Source organism: Bos grunniens, chromosome 26, assembly GCF_055505025.1.
Source record: "Bos grunniens cultivar Pamir isolate PY7600 chromosome 26, Bosgru_T2T1.0, whole genome shotgun sequence".
NCBI lineage: Eukaryota > Metazoa > Chordata > Mammalia > Artiodactyla > Bovidae > Bos > Bos grunniens.
The window spans coordinates 7,676,496-7,692,240 of NC_141190.1; the positions used below are offsets into that span (position 1 = coordinate 7,676,496).

General features: G+C 39.6%; 1 protein-coding gene across 9 annotated transcripts in view; it reads right to left on the reverse strand.

The window, feature by feature from the left end:
- Positions 1-15,745, reverse strand: part of PRKG1 (protein kinase cGMP-dependent 1) — a 1,415,798-nt gene that overhangs the window by 414,379 nt on the left and 985,674 nt on the right. The gene's annotated exons all lie outside the window — the stretch shown is intronic.

Consider the following 15,745-nt stretch of genomic DNA (forward strand, 5'->3'; position numbering starts at 1 on the left):
CAAAAGAAGGGTTCTACAGACAAATAACTGGGATTTGGAAGTTACAGAAAATTAAAATTTTTTCTTGACTACAAGATTTATCAGAGCCTTCATCTTGAATGAAAAACTGATAAGCTAACCACAGAGAGAAGAGAAATAGTAATTTGTAAACTTATTTAACTAGGTAACCCCTATATGCAGGTCAGGAAGCAACAGTTAGAACTGAATATGGAACAACAGACTGGTTCCAAATAGGAAAAGGAGTACATCAAGGCTGTATACTGTCACCCTGCTTATTTAACTTATATTCAGAGTACATCATGAGAAACGTTGGGCTGGAAGAAGCACAAGCTGGAATCAAGATTGCTGGGAGAAATATCAATAATCTCATATATGCAGATGACACCACCCTTATGGCAGAAAGTGAAGAAGAACTAAAAAGCCTCTTGATGAAAGTGAAAGAGGAGAGTGAAAAGGTTGGCTTAAAGCTCAACATCCAGAAAACAAAGATCATGGCATCTGGTCCCATCACTTCATGGGAAATAGATGGGGAAACAGTGGAAACAGTGTCAGACTTTATTTTGTGGGGCTCCAAAATCACTGCAGATAGTGACTGCAGCCATGAAATTAAAAGACACTTACTCCTTGGAAGCAAAGTTTGACCAACCTAGATAGCATATTAAAAAGCAGAGACGTTACTTTGCCAACAAAGGTCCGTCTAGTCAAGGCTGTGGTTTTTCCGGTGGTCATGTATGGCTGTGAGAGTTGGACTGTAAAGAAAGCTGAGCGCTGAAGAATTGATGCTTTTGAACTGTGGTGTTGGAGAAGACGCTTGAGAGTCCCTTGGACTGCAAGGAGATCCAACCAGTCCATTCTAAAGGAGATCAGCCCTGGGATTTCTTTGGAAGGAATGATGCTAAAGCTGAAACTCCAGTACTTTGGCCACCTCATGTGAAGAGTTGACTCACTGGAAAAGACTCTGATGCTGGGAGGGATCAGGGGCAGGAGGAAAAGGGGACGCCAGAGGATGAGATGGCTGGATGGCATCACTGACTCGATGGATGTGACTTTGAGTGAACTCTGGGAGATGGTGATGGACAGGGAGGCCTGGCGTGCTGCGATTCATGGGGTTGCAAAGAGTCAGACATGACTGAGCAACTGAACTGAACTGAATATGAAAGATGAGCATAGATGCTGGGTAGAGAGCCATATGGACCTCTGTCAGGACTGGAAATAACACACAGCCTGACATTGAGTGCATGAAGAAAATCCATTATTTGGGAGGAAAAAATCAAACCACTCTCACTTACTTTATGTCAATTAAAGTACCATTATATTTTATCGTCTTTAAGCATTTAGTAAATTTATCTCAGCCTTCACATACTTTTGTGATCATTAAAATTTAAGCTTGCCATTTTAGCTACAGCCATAAATGTCAGAGGCTCCTAAGATAGACAATGTTAAATGTTTATTCAAGCATAATGGTGTTTTTAAGATATGACATATACCTTTAATATCAACAATTTTTTACAACTAGTACTATGTTCCAAGCGCAGTGCTATATTGATTTTAATCCCAACCATCTTGATTAGTTACTATTTGAATCTGAATAAGTTAATAGAACTGAGTCTATTTTCTCATGAATGAAATGGTGATGATAGAATATTGTATGAATTAAGTTATTTTATTGTTCAATAGTTCTCACATTTCCTCATCATCTATATTATGCACATAAAAAGATAGAACCTTTAAGACCTCTCTGAAACAGCATTACCTCTCTGGGTCAAAGTGGCAGAGCCTGGACTCAACCCCAGAGCTGAAGCTCTAGTGGGAACTCTCAAACAACATCTTAGATTCCTTAACTAGAAGACATTAGAAAGTTACATAAATATAGTGAAGTGAAGTTGTTCAGTCGTGTCCAACTCTGAGATCCCATGGGATCAGGCTTCTCCGTCCATGGGATTTGTTCAGGCAAGAGCACTAGAGCGGGTTGCCATTTCCTTCTCCAAAGGATCTTCCTGACCCAGGGATCGAACCCAGGTCTCCTGCATTGTAGGCAGATGTTTTTACCGTCTGAGCCAATAAGCTTGATGCTATTACCTCTGAAATTTAGCCTCTGCATTGTACATTTCTCCTGTTCTACTAGAGTGAGGCTACCGCAGAGGAAGCTAGTGGCTCTTTCAAAAAGTAAAGCTATTTCTACCACCAGCCTATAAAAGTCACAGTGACCTGAGATATAAGGTTGCAAGATGACTAAAATCGTGAAAGCCTGGGCAGAAGGGGCAGAAGTCCTTTTGGCTCACATGTCAGAATACAGTTTGTTCGAAGACAAGACGTTGTACTTTTTCTTAAATGGAATTTGTACTGCCAGTACTTTAGTTAGGCTAATCTAACCTTGTCAGCAGTTTGCAAGCAGTGCTTTGGCAAAAGGCATACTATTTGTGGCCACCACTCCCCTGACCTCAGACTGTGACCTGAACCTCAAGCCCAATCTTCAATGACTAAAGTATAATTCAACATGAGCATGTTGACAAGAGACCCTGTTATCTCACATAAAAATGTATTAGAAATGTACTGGTCCTGAAAATCTGGTTTAGAAAAATATTCAGGAAAATAAAATGTACATGTGTAAATTCTAAAAATCCTATTTGTTGGATTCTTAACTGAGTTAGATTAAGTGACAAAAGTTGATGTTTTAAAAAAAGACTATGGCTTACAATGGCAGTTGTGACATATGTGCAACATGTATAAATATTTTGTCAGGGAGCAAACCTTGGTTCTGTCTCCCATTGTGAAGAATTCCGGCTTTAAAATACTATGGAGAACAGTGTGGAGATTCCTTAAAAAACTGGAAATAGAACTGCCTTATGATCCAGCAATCCCACTGCTGGGCATACACACTGAGGAAACCAGAAGGGAAAGAGCCACGTGTACCCCAATGTTCATCGCAGCACTGTTTATAATAGCCAGGACATGGAAGCAACCTAGATGTCCATCAGCAGATGAATGGATAAGAAAGCGGTGGTACATATACACAATGGAGTATTACTCAGCCATTAAAAAGAATACATTTGAATCAGTTCCAATGAGGTGGATTAAACTGGAGCCTATTGTACAGAGTGAAGTAAGCCAGAAAGAAAAACACCAATACAGTATACTAACGCATATATACGGAATTTAGAAAGATGGTAACAATGACCCTGTGTACGAGACAGCAAAAGAGACACTGATGTATAGATCAGTCTTATGGACTCTGTGGGAGAGGGAGAGGGTGGGAAGATGTGCGAGAATGGCATTGAAACATGTATAATATCATGTATGAAATGAGTCGCCAGTCCAGGTTTGATGCACAGTACTGGATGCTTGGGGCTGGTGCACTGGGACGACCCAGAGGGAGGGTATGGGGAGGGAGGAGGGAGGAGGGTTCAGAATGGGGAACACATGTATACCTGTGGCAGATTCATTTCGATATTTGGCAAAACTAATACAATATTGTAAAGTTTAAAAATAAAATTAAATTTTAAAAAATACATATTAAGAAGTGGTATTCTTGGAACTAACTATGCATGTGATGACACAGCCTTTTTGGTACTATGCAAGGCTTTGAGAAATCAGAGGGGAAAAAATAAAGATACATTTCACACCTTACAGTTTAAAGAGGTTATAGACATGGATAAGTAATAAATAATTTAAAATGTGGTTAAGTCTTATTAAAGAAGGAATCACATGAGGTTTGGGAACAAGAAAAAAAATGTATCAAAATAAATTCAGGTTAAGAGAAGATATCAAGAAAGGAAATGGGAATATCCAGGAGAAAGAAAGAGAAACAGATAATAGCTAGCTTCAAAATACTAGACTATGGGCATTCCAAGAACTGAATGTAGTCTATATAAAGGCACAGACATATGAAATAGCACTTTAAATGTGGGAGCAACATATGATCTGATATGCCTGGAGTGTAGGACTGGACAGGAAAGAAGTAAAAGGAGACCTGAAGAGATGAGGCAGTGATTAGTCATGAAGGGCCACGATAGTAATTGGAGTCAGAAAAAAAATAGAATGGAAAATATATCCTGTAACTTGCTTGCAAAATGTTTCCAGAAAGTTTATTTAAAAAGCAAGACCACTGTATTTTACAGGATTCTATGCTGAAACTCCAGTACTTTGGCCACCTCATGCGAAGAGTTGACTCACTGGAAAAGACTCTGATGCTGGGAGGGATTGGGGGCAGGAGGAGAAGGGGACGACAGAGGATGAGATGGCTGGATGGCATCACTGACTCGATGGGCGTGAGTCTGGGTGAACTCCGGGAGTTGGTGATGGACAGGGAGGCCTGGCGTGCTGCGATTCATGGGGTCGCAAAAGTCGGACACGACTGAGCAACTGATCTGATGCTCAATCTTATAAGAATTGCAAGGCAATTTTATCTTGTGCTGCTAAAACAATCAGTCATTTAATAGCTGAGAAGCCAAGTCACCAATTGGCTTTCCTTTTCTCATTAGTGATAACAAAAATAATGACTACTCTGTGAGTTGCTACATGCCTGGCACCATTCTTCACATGCATTAACTCACTCAATGTGCTCTACATGTATTAACACCACAATCATGAAAATTAAATTACTTATTGCATACAGAGCAACCATTCTTATTATTATGTACATTTTGCAAATGAGAAGAGTAAGTCATGGAGATGAGAAGAAACTTGACCAAGATGCATAGTTTGCCAGTAGTGAAGCTGAGAGTTGAACAAGATACATCTTGGAGGACTACTCCTCATAGCCTTGAGAATAATACCAGATATAGAAGACATTTGAATCTTAAATGAACGAATGAACAAATATCTCTGAGGTGATATTAAAAACAAATACAAATACTTTGGCATTTCTCCCATCAAGGGATGAAGGCTAATTTCCTCCCACTGAATCTGGGTTAACTTGGTGACTTATTTGAATCAAATGAATAGGGTCAAAATGCCATTTCTGGATCTAACCCTTTAAAAGGTGTATAATTTCACTTTGGGGCTATTGAAAGGCAGCAACCAAGCTGTAAGGTAGCTCAGCCTAGCCTACTGCATGGAGACAGAAATTTGGAGAGACCATGGAGGATATGACGCCATCTTGGATGTTCCAGCTATAACCAGACCTCAGCTATACCACATGGAGCTCCAGGATTGGCCGCTGAGTCTAGTAAACCCAGAGAATCGTGGGAAACATTGTATCACTGTTGTTTTAAACCACTACATTTTGGGGTGGTTCTTGCCTTGAAAATCCCAGGGACGGGGAAGCCTGGTTGGGCTGCTGTCTCTGGGGTCGCACAGAGTCGGACACGACTGAAGCGACTTAGCAGCAGTAGCAGCAGCAGGGCATACAACAATCTCTGTGGCAGTGTGTATTCTTGCCTGCTAAGCCACGTCAGCCATGTCCAACTCTGCGACTTCATGGACTGTATAGCCTCTCCGGCCCCTCTGTCCATGGGATTTTCCAGGCAAGAATACTGAAGTGGGTTGCCATTTACCTCCTCCAAAAACAAACTTCTGTCATAATTAATCTATAGCCCAGTCAAACAAAGCTGTCACTGCCATAGGCAGTGAATGATATTCAGAAGTGCAAAGTGACCGTTTTTTGTTTTTTAAAAAGAACACTTCAGTTTCAGGAAATTAATTTTCAAAGAAAACCCATGTCTGTTTTGCAATGACTTTTCTTCTAGGAAGTTTCTCAAAAATTGAAGAACACAATTATCTCCCCTCTCTGATTTCCTCCAACAGTCTTAAGGCCTTCTATCATCTGGAAAGTCAAATGAGCTAATAACAGGAAAACTACAAAGTTTCAGATGGCCACAGTCACACACAAAAACTTTTATAAACAAAACCAGTTCTTTTCAAAGCACATTTATTATCTCAACCAATTCTCTTTTGACACACAGATCTGCCAGTGGGAACATGTTGCCAATTTTCTTTCAGAGAAAACACCTGTGTCCTTTAAAACATCAAAACAACTCAGAAATAAGTAACAATGTTAATCCATCAAGTGGTTGTTTGGGTAACATGATAATTTAATAGCATGAATGTAGGCCCAGCAATTTACATCCCTTCATAAGAAAACATGTCTTTCTTAACCCACGGGTAAATCATGATTACCTCAACACTGCAGTAAACTCACATAAGGTTGGGCTATAAAATGTGTATGAAGTCATAGAAAATGTTACTGATGTAATAGCATGATAGGGACCCCAGCTCGAGTCTAAGTGGTGTTTTAGAACCCAGTATCCATACATGCACAACCATGTCTGGAAGACTAGTAGACAGCTCTCAGAAGTCTACTGGCATGAGGGGTTGATTATCCTTCTGGGAGAAAATTCATCTTAAATAAAGATGAAGTCAGAAAATCTCAAACCAATATCAAAGCCTTGGTCAACGGAGGGAGACACAAATCTCCTAGTACTGTATAGTATTGGCCATTTGGATTTGTCCTGGAGAAGGAAGACCTAGAGACATAAAATCCCTCCTCTGTGTGACTTACATCTTTCCACTAAAAGTCTTGTAAGCTATTAGGATGTGAGGTGGAACAGGAGGCAGAATCTCTAATAGAAATAAACACAAGGAAAGAGAGGCAAACCTCCTATTTCAGCAGCAAATACATAATGAGCTTTTAGACGCATGGAAATTTCGCACGGTAATCTCACTAAAAACGCTGGAATCGGAGAGAAGAGAAGTAGTGAACACCATGTGGTAGGAGGAAGATGTACTAATGATACCACATGGGAAATGAATTTGAGAATTCCAGAAATAGGCAGGCAACTGGCAAGGGCAGCTGGATGGAGAGAGCGCCTCTAATGTCCCGGATAACGTGTCTACTACATCTGACCAGTGGAACTTCGGGGATTTCAGCTCATAACAATAACAGTAGATGGGGCTAGCAAATTGGAGCTAATGAACTCCTGTGTTCATAAATTATTAACCCATTTTCTGAAACACATCAGGAAATGAATCAATGAGATTTTCCAAAGGCAGAAACTATTATGCTTTAAAACATGTGTATGATGACTTTAATTATTATGATCCTAACTTTTAACTCATCCTCATAGAACTTCCTGTCATGATTGAAAAGGTGACGAAACTACGATGGAGAGCCAGCAGAACGTCACACAGCAGCACAGGGGTCGAAAACACAGACTGGTGAGTCTTCCCTGGTGGTCCGCTGGGTAAGAATCTGGCTGCCAGTGCAAGGATTTGATCCCTGGCCTTGGAAGATTCTATACACTGTGGGGAAACTCAGCCTGTTTGCCACAACTACTGAGCCTGGGCTCTAGGGCCCGTGAGCTGTAACTACTGAGCCCATACTCCACAATTACTAAAGCCTGTGCACTCGAGAGCCCATGTGCCCAGAGCCATGGGCCAGTTCTCCACAGCAAGAGAAGCCATCGCAATAAGAAGCCCACGCACCACAAGGAAGAGTAGCCCCTGCTCACCACTGCTGGAGGAAGCTCAACCTCCCCAGTGAAGAACCAGCGTAACCATGAATAAATAAACACAAACAGGAAACAAAAGACGGACTGGCTCCAGTCAGACCTCCGTCAGTGCCTGGCCCTGCCACTTAATCGCTTTGTGGCCCACCTGACTTACGGAGGAAAGGCTAACATTGATTATTTTACAACACTACTGTGAGGATCACGGGAAATGAGGCGCTACAAGCACACTGGGCATGCGATGAATAATAACAATCTCAAATCCAGAATGCTCACATTTTTCTACGTGGTACACTGTCTTCAAAGATGCTTCAAAACAAATCTTCTCCCTCTGTCTACAGCCTTGTCAAAACCCTTAAGAAAAGATGGAGTTTATTTCCACACAAATAAGGGATGAGAATTGCTTTGACCAACAGAACAGCTGTGCCAATTCTGGGACCAGGTCATGAGAGGTCTGCCACATTTAGTTCCCACCCTCTTGAAATCTAGCCAGCCTTTACAAAGCTCTGGCTAAGACCGGTGAGTTACCATGCATAGAGGTCCCAGCTATTCCAGCCACCCTGAGGAAACCAAGACACACATGAAACCCTAGCTGAGCTCACAGGTAAACACAGCTAGCAGCTAACATGCAGAGCAGTAGAAGCACCTAATTGAGCCCAGCCAACACATACAGTCACGAGAAATGATAAATCATTGTTTTAAGCATCCAAGATTTGGTCTGTTATGCTGCAATAGATAAAGGAAACAATCTATAAGGTCATGTATGTCACTGTTAGTGTCACCAATATTAACTCTTCCCCCTTCCCCTTCCTTCATGTCACAGCAGCCATTGTGATCTTTGGAGTTTTCAGATATATGATGGGGCACAGGATCATCACACATGCTACCTCCTCTGCCTGGAACATGTGCCCAGCAACCCCTCCATCACTCAGGCCCATTCACGGTATATCTCCTTTTTCTCTAAGTAACTCCTACTTATACTTGTGGTCTCAGAGACCTGGCTGACTCTTACTAGCCTTATTAGTCCACAGACTAATTCAGATGCTTGCCATTTACTCTTATAAAAGACTAATTTATTTATAGTTTATCATCATTATAATTATTCGTGTAATTATTTAACGTATGTCTTCCTTTTACCCTCTAAGTTTACTGAAGGTGCTACGCTCAAATTTTTTTTTTTTTTTTTTTTATCTAGTGGGACTTCCCTGGTGGCTCAGTCAGTAAAGAATCTATCTGCAGTGCAAGAGACTTGAGTTGGATTCCTGAGTCAGAAAGATCCTCTGGAGAAGGAAATGGCAACCCACTTCAGTACTCTTGCCTGGAGAAATCCATGGATAGAGGAGCCTGGCAGACTCATGGGGTCACAAAGAGTCAGACATGACTGAGCAACTAACCCTTCCATTTTTCAAATGCTTTATATTAATTGATTGAGTTAATGAACCAAAAGGTTGGTGGCAGTAAAGCCAAAATTAAAAGCTGTGTCTCCTGACCTATAAATTCCTCATCTTGTTCTCAAAATTTACCATTCTATTTGCTTTTGTGAGTAATCGGTAGGAGGTTTTATTTAGAATATTTTCTGCATTTTAAATTCAGGATATAGGTTGTTATCATTTTTAGAGGAGGAGATTTTAAATAATTAACACATATCAAAATATAGAACTTGTATTAGTTACTGATTTATCCTTCTCTGAAATCCTCAGATTATTCTATAATTCTTGTTTGAAAAACTTTACTTCCCATCTCCCCATAGAAATACAGAAAGGGAGCAGCACTTAAATGGGAAAGTGGGAATCTGGCAAATGCAGTAGAGAAAACCATTGTTCAGTGGAAAGCTCTCCGGAGGTGGGACAGAGCAGATCCAGTAGACTTGGCCCCAGCTCCGGGGGCTCATCTCCCCCATCCCCAATCTTGCTGACAAAATATAATCAAACTTGGACATAATTAAGCTCTGATTCCATCATTTAGAAGGTAGCCTAAGTCACATTACGTAATCTTTGGCAGATCATCTCCACCTATAAAACTGGACTAAAAACTATTTCCTAGAAGAATTACAAGAATTAAAGTGCTTTGTAAAATATAAACCATAATTTACATATATGGTATCACACAAAATTCTTTTTCAAAAAATCAAAAGCAATATATTTTTTGTTTCTGTTGTACAAAAAGTTATATCTTTCTAATATAAAAGATGAAGACTGAAAAAAAAAAAAAAAAAACACTTCCAGAAGCAGATTTCCCACAGGTGTGCAGGCCAGTAGTGTGCAATTACGGGAGTGTCACTCATGTTTTAGTGCCTGTAACGATTGCTGCAATTGCACAGGGCTTGGCCTGGGAATTCTTATGCTGTGGCAACAATTCCATTGCTCACCCTGGTACCTCTAATGGAATTTGGATAGCACAGTTTTGACATTCTTCTCACTCCATAACCTGCATCAAATTTTAGAACCCAGGTGCCCATGTGTGGCATTAACTCTATTGTTCCCCAGGAGTGACCGCAGCTGCTTTCCCTAAGTGGAGACCTACTCTTGAGCCAACAGGAGGAAAGATAAGTACTACATGGTAACAGCAGCAGATCAGTGTCAAGTCCATACAAAACTTTGTTTCCTATAGATGGAAGTGCATTTAAAGTCATGGACACACAGCTCTAACAATGCAGTTTGGTTTATCACACTGAGAGATCTAGACTCATGGAACTCAAGTGAAAAAAGAAACCTTCAGAGACAGTGATTCATGCTAATTTTCCTGTTTGCAGACAATTATTTTCTCTCTGCTTCAGGCTCTCAGAACACTTTCTATCTCTTCTAGAACGTCTCACATATGGACATGAATCATACTTGTGACTGTGTCTGTTTCCAAAGTGGTACTTGAGGCCAGCAACTTATCTTATTCATCTCAGGGTGAGTCAGATGTAACAAAGCCTCCTTGAGTCAGCCCTGTACTCACCCTGACCAGACTTGAAACCAGTCTTATCCACAGCAAAGCATATAAAAGAAAACTAACTAAAGAAGAAAAAGTTTAAAAATATGTGATTGTGTAGGCTTCTATTATTTTTAAAAAGTCCAGATAATGTCATAAAAGTCCACATAAAGACAATGACAAGTAAATGCAAAGTTTTATTTACAAACAGATGTTGATGTTGGTTTCATTCTGCTGCTGCTGCTGCTGCTAAATCACTTCAGTTGTGTCCAACTCTGTGAGACCCCATAGATGGCAGCCTACCAGGCTCCCCCGTCCCTGGGATCCTCCAGGCAAGAACACTGGAGTGGGCTGCCATTTCCTTCTCCAATGCATGAAAGTGAAAAGTGAAAGTGAAGTTGCTCAGTCGTGTCTGACCCTCAGTGACCCCATGAACTGCAGCCTTCCAGGCTCCTCCATCCATGGGATTTTCCAGGCAAGAGTACTGGAGTGGGGTGCCATTGCCTTCTCCGTGGTTTCATTCTAGCCCCTGCCTATTCTGTGTTGATATCAACTGAAGTATTTGGGGGTAGGAAAAAAAAACGAAAGCAACAGGCCCTGGATATCCTGAGCAGTTATAGAGAAAGGCCAGTAATGCTGCTTCTATGCGGACAAAGCTGGGATAATGTGATCAGACACCCCAATTCCATTTGTACAAGATTGTTTCTTATACAAGTGACTCAAGGACTTCATTTTGTCATGGCATTAAATTCAATGTGTGTGTCTGTATTTTACTACATGCTGCTTTTTCTCTGACAAAAACTCATTATGAAAGTCAGCCACTTAGACAGAAGCTTGTTTTGAATTTACTATGTAGACATCTCTAGTCAGTATGCGGAGAAAGGAAAATGACTTCTGACAAGAATAAACCCTCAGTAGAAACTGTGGGTACTTCCTTTCTGATGATGCTCTGGGAAGTAACTGAAGTGGGTAGCATTAAAGGAGAATCTCAAGAATTAGCTTTAAAAAAAGATGACTGTATTGTTTGATTATACAGGATAAAGTATTTATTTCTTTTTGGATCACCAAGAAAAATAATTTAGAGTACTTTTATGAGAGATATTAGGTGTAAAGCCAGTTAATTAACTCTGAATATTGTCACTTGCACACTTCTTAGGCCTGTTATCCATTGGTACAGACTTGCCAATTACATAATGAGAGAATGTTTTTTACTGATGCAACAAAGGAAACTTCTCACTGTTCAGCACTGCATATGGAGCCAATCAGAATGATTCCAAAATCTAATTCTATTACCCCAAACTTACTGGTAAGTAGCAATGGATATATATGTTCTGAAGGTAGCCTGTGTGATGGTATTAAGAGGTGAGGCTTTCAGGAGGTGAGGAAGTCATGAGAGCAGGGCCCTCATGAATGGGATTAGTGCTTTATAAAAGAAGCCCTAAGGCGCTCCCTCACCCCTTTTACCATGTGAGGATGCAGTGAGGAAACAGACATGGAAGGCAACCCTCAGCTGACCATGCTGGCAACTAACATCAGGCTTCCAAACCCCAGAACTATAAGAAGTAAAATCCTGTTATTTGTAAGTTACTACTCTGTGGTATTCTGTGACAGCAGCCCCAAAGGACTACAGTTAAATCTAAATATATATGCCTTTTTAAATATTTGTATGTAAGCCAAGACATGGCATCAACCTAACTGCCCATCAACAGATGAACAGATAAAGAAGATGTGGTACATATATACAATGGAATATTGCTCAGCCATAAAAAATAGTGAAATAATGTCATTTGTAGCAAGATGGATGGACCCAGAAATTATCATATTAAGTGAAGTAAGTCAAAGATAGAGACAAATATCATGTGACATTGCTTACATGTGGAATCTAAAAAAGTGATAACAGATGAACTTGTTTACAAAATAGAAATGGACATACACACAGAAAATAAATGTATACTTACCAAAGGAGAAAAGGTGGGGGGATAAATTAGGAGTCTAGGATTAGCAGATACAAGCTGCTATATATAAAATAGATAAACCACAAGGTTGCATATAGTATAAGGAAATATATTCAATATCTTATGATAAACTGTAATGGAAGATAATCTGAAATATATATATATATATGTATAACTGAGTCACTCTCCTGCATACCAGAAACTAACACAATATTATAAATCAACTATATTTCAATTAAAAAATTGATATGTATATGCAGACATATATTTTTAAAAGCATACTTTTGTTACCATGTTTAATCTTCTTTAACCTTTCTGTGATGGTTAAAAATGTATAAAATGTATAGTCACCCCTCAGAATCTACAGGTTTTGTATTCAAGTATTCAACTAACCACAGATACAAATATTTGGAAAACATTTTTTTCAGAAATTTCCCAAAAACAATGTGTGAATTTGCCACACACCAGCAACTATTTATATATTTTTTATATTGTATTTACAAATATTTAAAGAGTATTTAGCTTGAACTAGCAATTATAAGTAATCTAGAGATGATTTGAAGTGTACAAGAGGAGCGTATAGGCAAATACTAAGCCATTTTGTATAAGAGACGTGAGCATCCAAGGATTCTGGTATCTGAGGGGGATCTTGAAACAAACCCCTGTAGATACCAAGGAATAACTGTGCTTAGAAGCATACAGGAAAAAAAAAAAACATAAAAACTAAATTATGTCAACTCAGTTATACACTTTATTGAGAAAAAAAAAAACTAGTTCTCTAGGACAATTTATCAATACAAAAAAAAAAAAAGTGAGTTTATTTTCAAAATGTTAACTGGTCTTTCAATCACTGAAGAGCCAGCACCCTTCTGAATGTTCATCCTACCAACTTCTGAGTGTGTTTTTGGCCTAATTATGAGAAACAGTCATTTAACTAAATAATTCGAATGTGGATACTGTTGTCATGCAGTGGGAGACAGGAGTAAAACAAAGTCTTTGAATTGCTTTATGAAAAAGTTACTGCTTGGACTATGTATGAAGCAAAGCAATGCTGGTCATGAAGTGCATAAAAAATCTACAGATGGAAATCCTCTCGGTGCAATCTTCTAGAAATGAGTTTACTATTCTCTACATTTCTGTGGCAAATGCTATTATGGAAAGCTATCTGATGGTCACGGACCCGTGATTACAGAGATTGGGTGCTAGCGTAATAAAGAAGTGAATTTTGTGGTTTTTAAAAATGCATATTTCACTTGGAAGCCTGAACTTTTGAAAACCAAACTGAGTTAAAATATAGAATATAATCAACAAATTCTGGACAAAAAAATGTTGCTCCACAAATAGTACCTGTTTACAGTGATAAGCCCGGCAGTAATACGTACACTCTGCCACTGGGGGAGAGTGGAGGCCGATTAATAGCTTCAAAAGAATGAAGCAGCTGGGCCAAAGTGGAGATGACTCTCAGTTGCGAGTGTGTCTCATGGTGAAAGTGAAGTCCGACGCTGTAAAGAATACTAGTACGTAAGAACCTGGAATGCTGGGTCCATGAATGAAGGTAAATTGGACATGGTCAGGCAGGAGATGGCAAGGGTGAACATCGACAGCTTAGGAATCAGTGAACTAAATGGATGGGAATTGGTGAATTTAATTCCGATGACCATAGTATCTACTACTGTGGTTACTTACCCTTAGAAGAAATGGAGTAGCCCTCATAGCCAACAAAAGTCCAAAATGCAGTACTTGGGTGAAATCTCAAAAACAACAGAATGATTTCAGTTTGTTTCCAAGGCAAACCATTCAACATCACAGTAATCTAGTCAATGACCAAACCACTGATGCTGAAGCTGAAGATGACCTTCTATGAAGAACTATAAGACCTTCCAAAAGTAACACCAACAAAAGATATCCTTTTCATCATAGAAGATTGGAATGCAAAAGTAGGAAGTCAAGAGGTACCTGCAGTAACAGGCAAGTTTGGCCTTGGAGGACAAAATGAAGCAGGGCAAAGGCTAACAGAGTTTTGTCCAGAGAACACGTTGGTCATAGCAAACATCCTTTGCAAAAACACAAGAGATGGCTACACATCAACATCACCACATGGTCAAAAAGGAAATAAAATTGATTATATTCTTTGCAACTGAAGATGGAGAAGCTCTATACTATTAGCAAAAACAAGACTGAGAGCTGACTGTAGCTCAGATCATGAGCTCTTTATTGCAAAATTCAGGATTAAATTTAAGAAAGGAGGGAAAACCACTAGGCCATTCATGTATGATCTAAGTCAAATCCCTTTTGATTATACAGTGGAGGTGATAAATAGATTCAAGGGACTAGATCTGGTAGATAGGGTGCCTGAAGAACTATGGACGGAGGTTTGTGATATTGTACAGAAGGCAGTGACCAAAATCATCCCAGAGAAAAAGAAACACAAGAAGACAAAGCGGTTTTCTGAGGAAGCTTTACAAATAGTCAAGGAAAGAAGACAAGCAAAAAGCAAGGGAGAAAGGGAAAGCTATCCCCAACCGAATGCAGAATTCCATAGAATAGCAAGGAGAGAGTAAAAAAGAAAAGAAAAGAAAAGAAAAGCCTTCTTAAGTGAACAATGCAAAGAAATAGAGGAAAACAATAGAATGGGAAAGACGAGAGATTTCTTCAAGAAAATTGGAGATATCAAAGGAATATTTCATGCAAGGATGGGCACAATAAAGGACAGAAACAGTATGGACCTACCAGAAGCAGAAAAGATTAAGAAGAGGTGGCAAGAATACACAGAGCTATACAAAAAAGGTCTTAATGACCCGGATAACCATGATGGTGTGGTCACTCACCTAGAACCAGACATCCTGGAGTGTGAAGTCAAGAGGGAATTAGGAAGCATTACTATGAACAAAGCCAGTGAAGGTGATGGAACTTCAGCTGAGCTATTTAAAATCCTAAAAGATGATGTTGTTAAAGTGATGCACTCAATACATCAGCAAATATGAAAAACTCAGCAGTGGCCACAGGACTGGAAAAGGTCAGTTTTCGTTTCAATCCCAAAGAAGGGCAATGTCAAAGAATGTTCTAACTACTTCACAGTTACACTTATTTCATATGCTAGCAAAGTTATGCTGAAAATCCTTCAAGTTAGGCTTCAGCAGTACATGAACTGAGAACTTCCAGATGTACAAGCTGGGTTTAGAAAAGGAAGAGGAACCAGAGATCAAATTGCCAACATTCCTTGGAGCGTAGAAAAACATCTATCTCTGCTTCATTGATTATGCTAAAGCCTTTGACTGTGTGGATAACAATGAACTAGAAAATTCTTAAAGAAGTGAGAACAGCAGACCACCTTACTTGTCTCCTGAGAAACCTGTATTCGGATCAAGAAGCAACAGTTAGAACCAGATATGGAATAACTGACTGGTTCAAAATTGGGAAAAGAGTTAA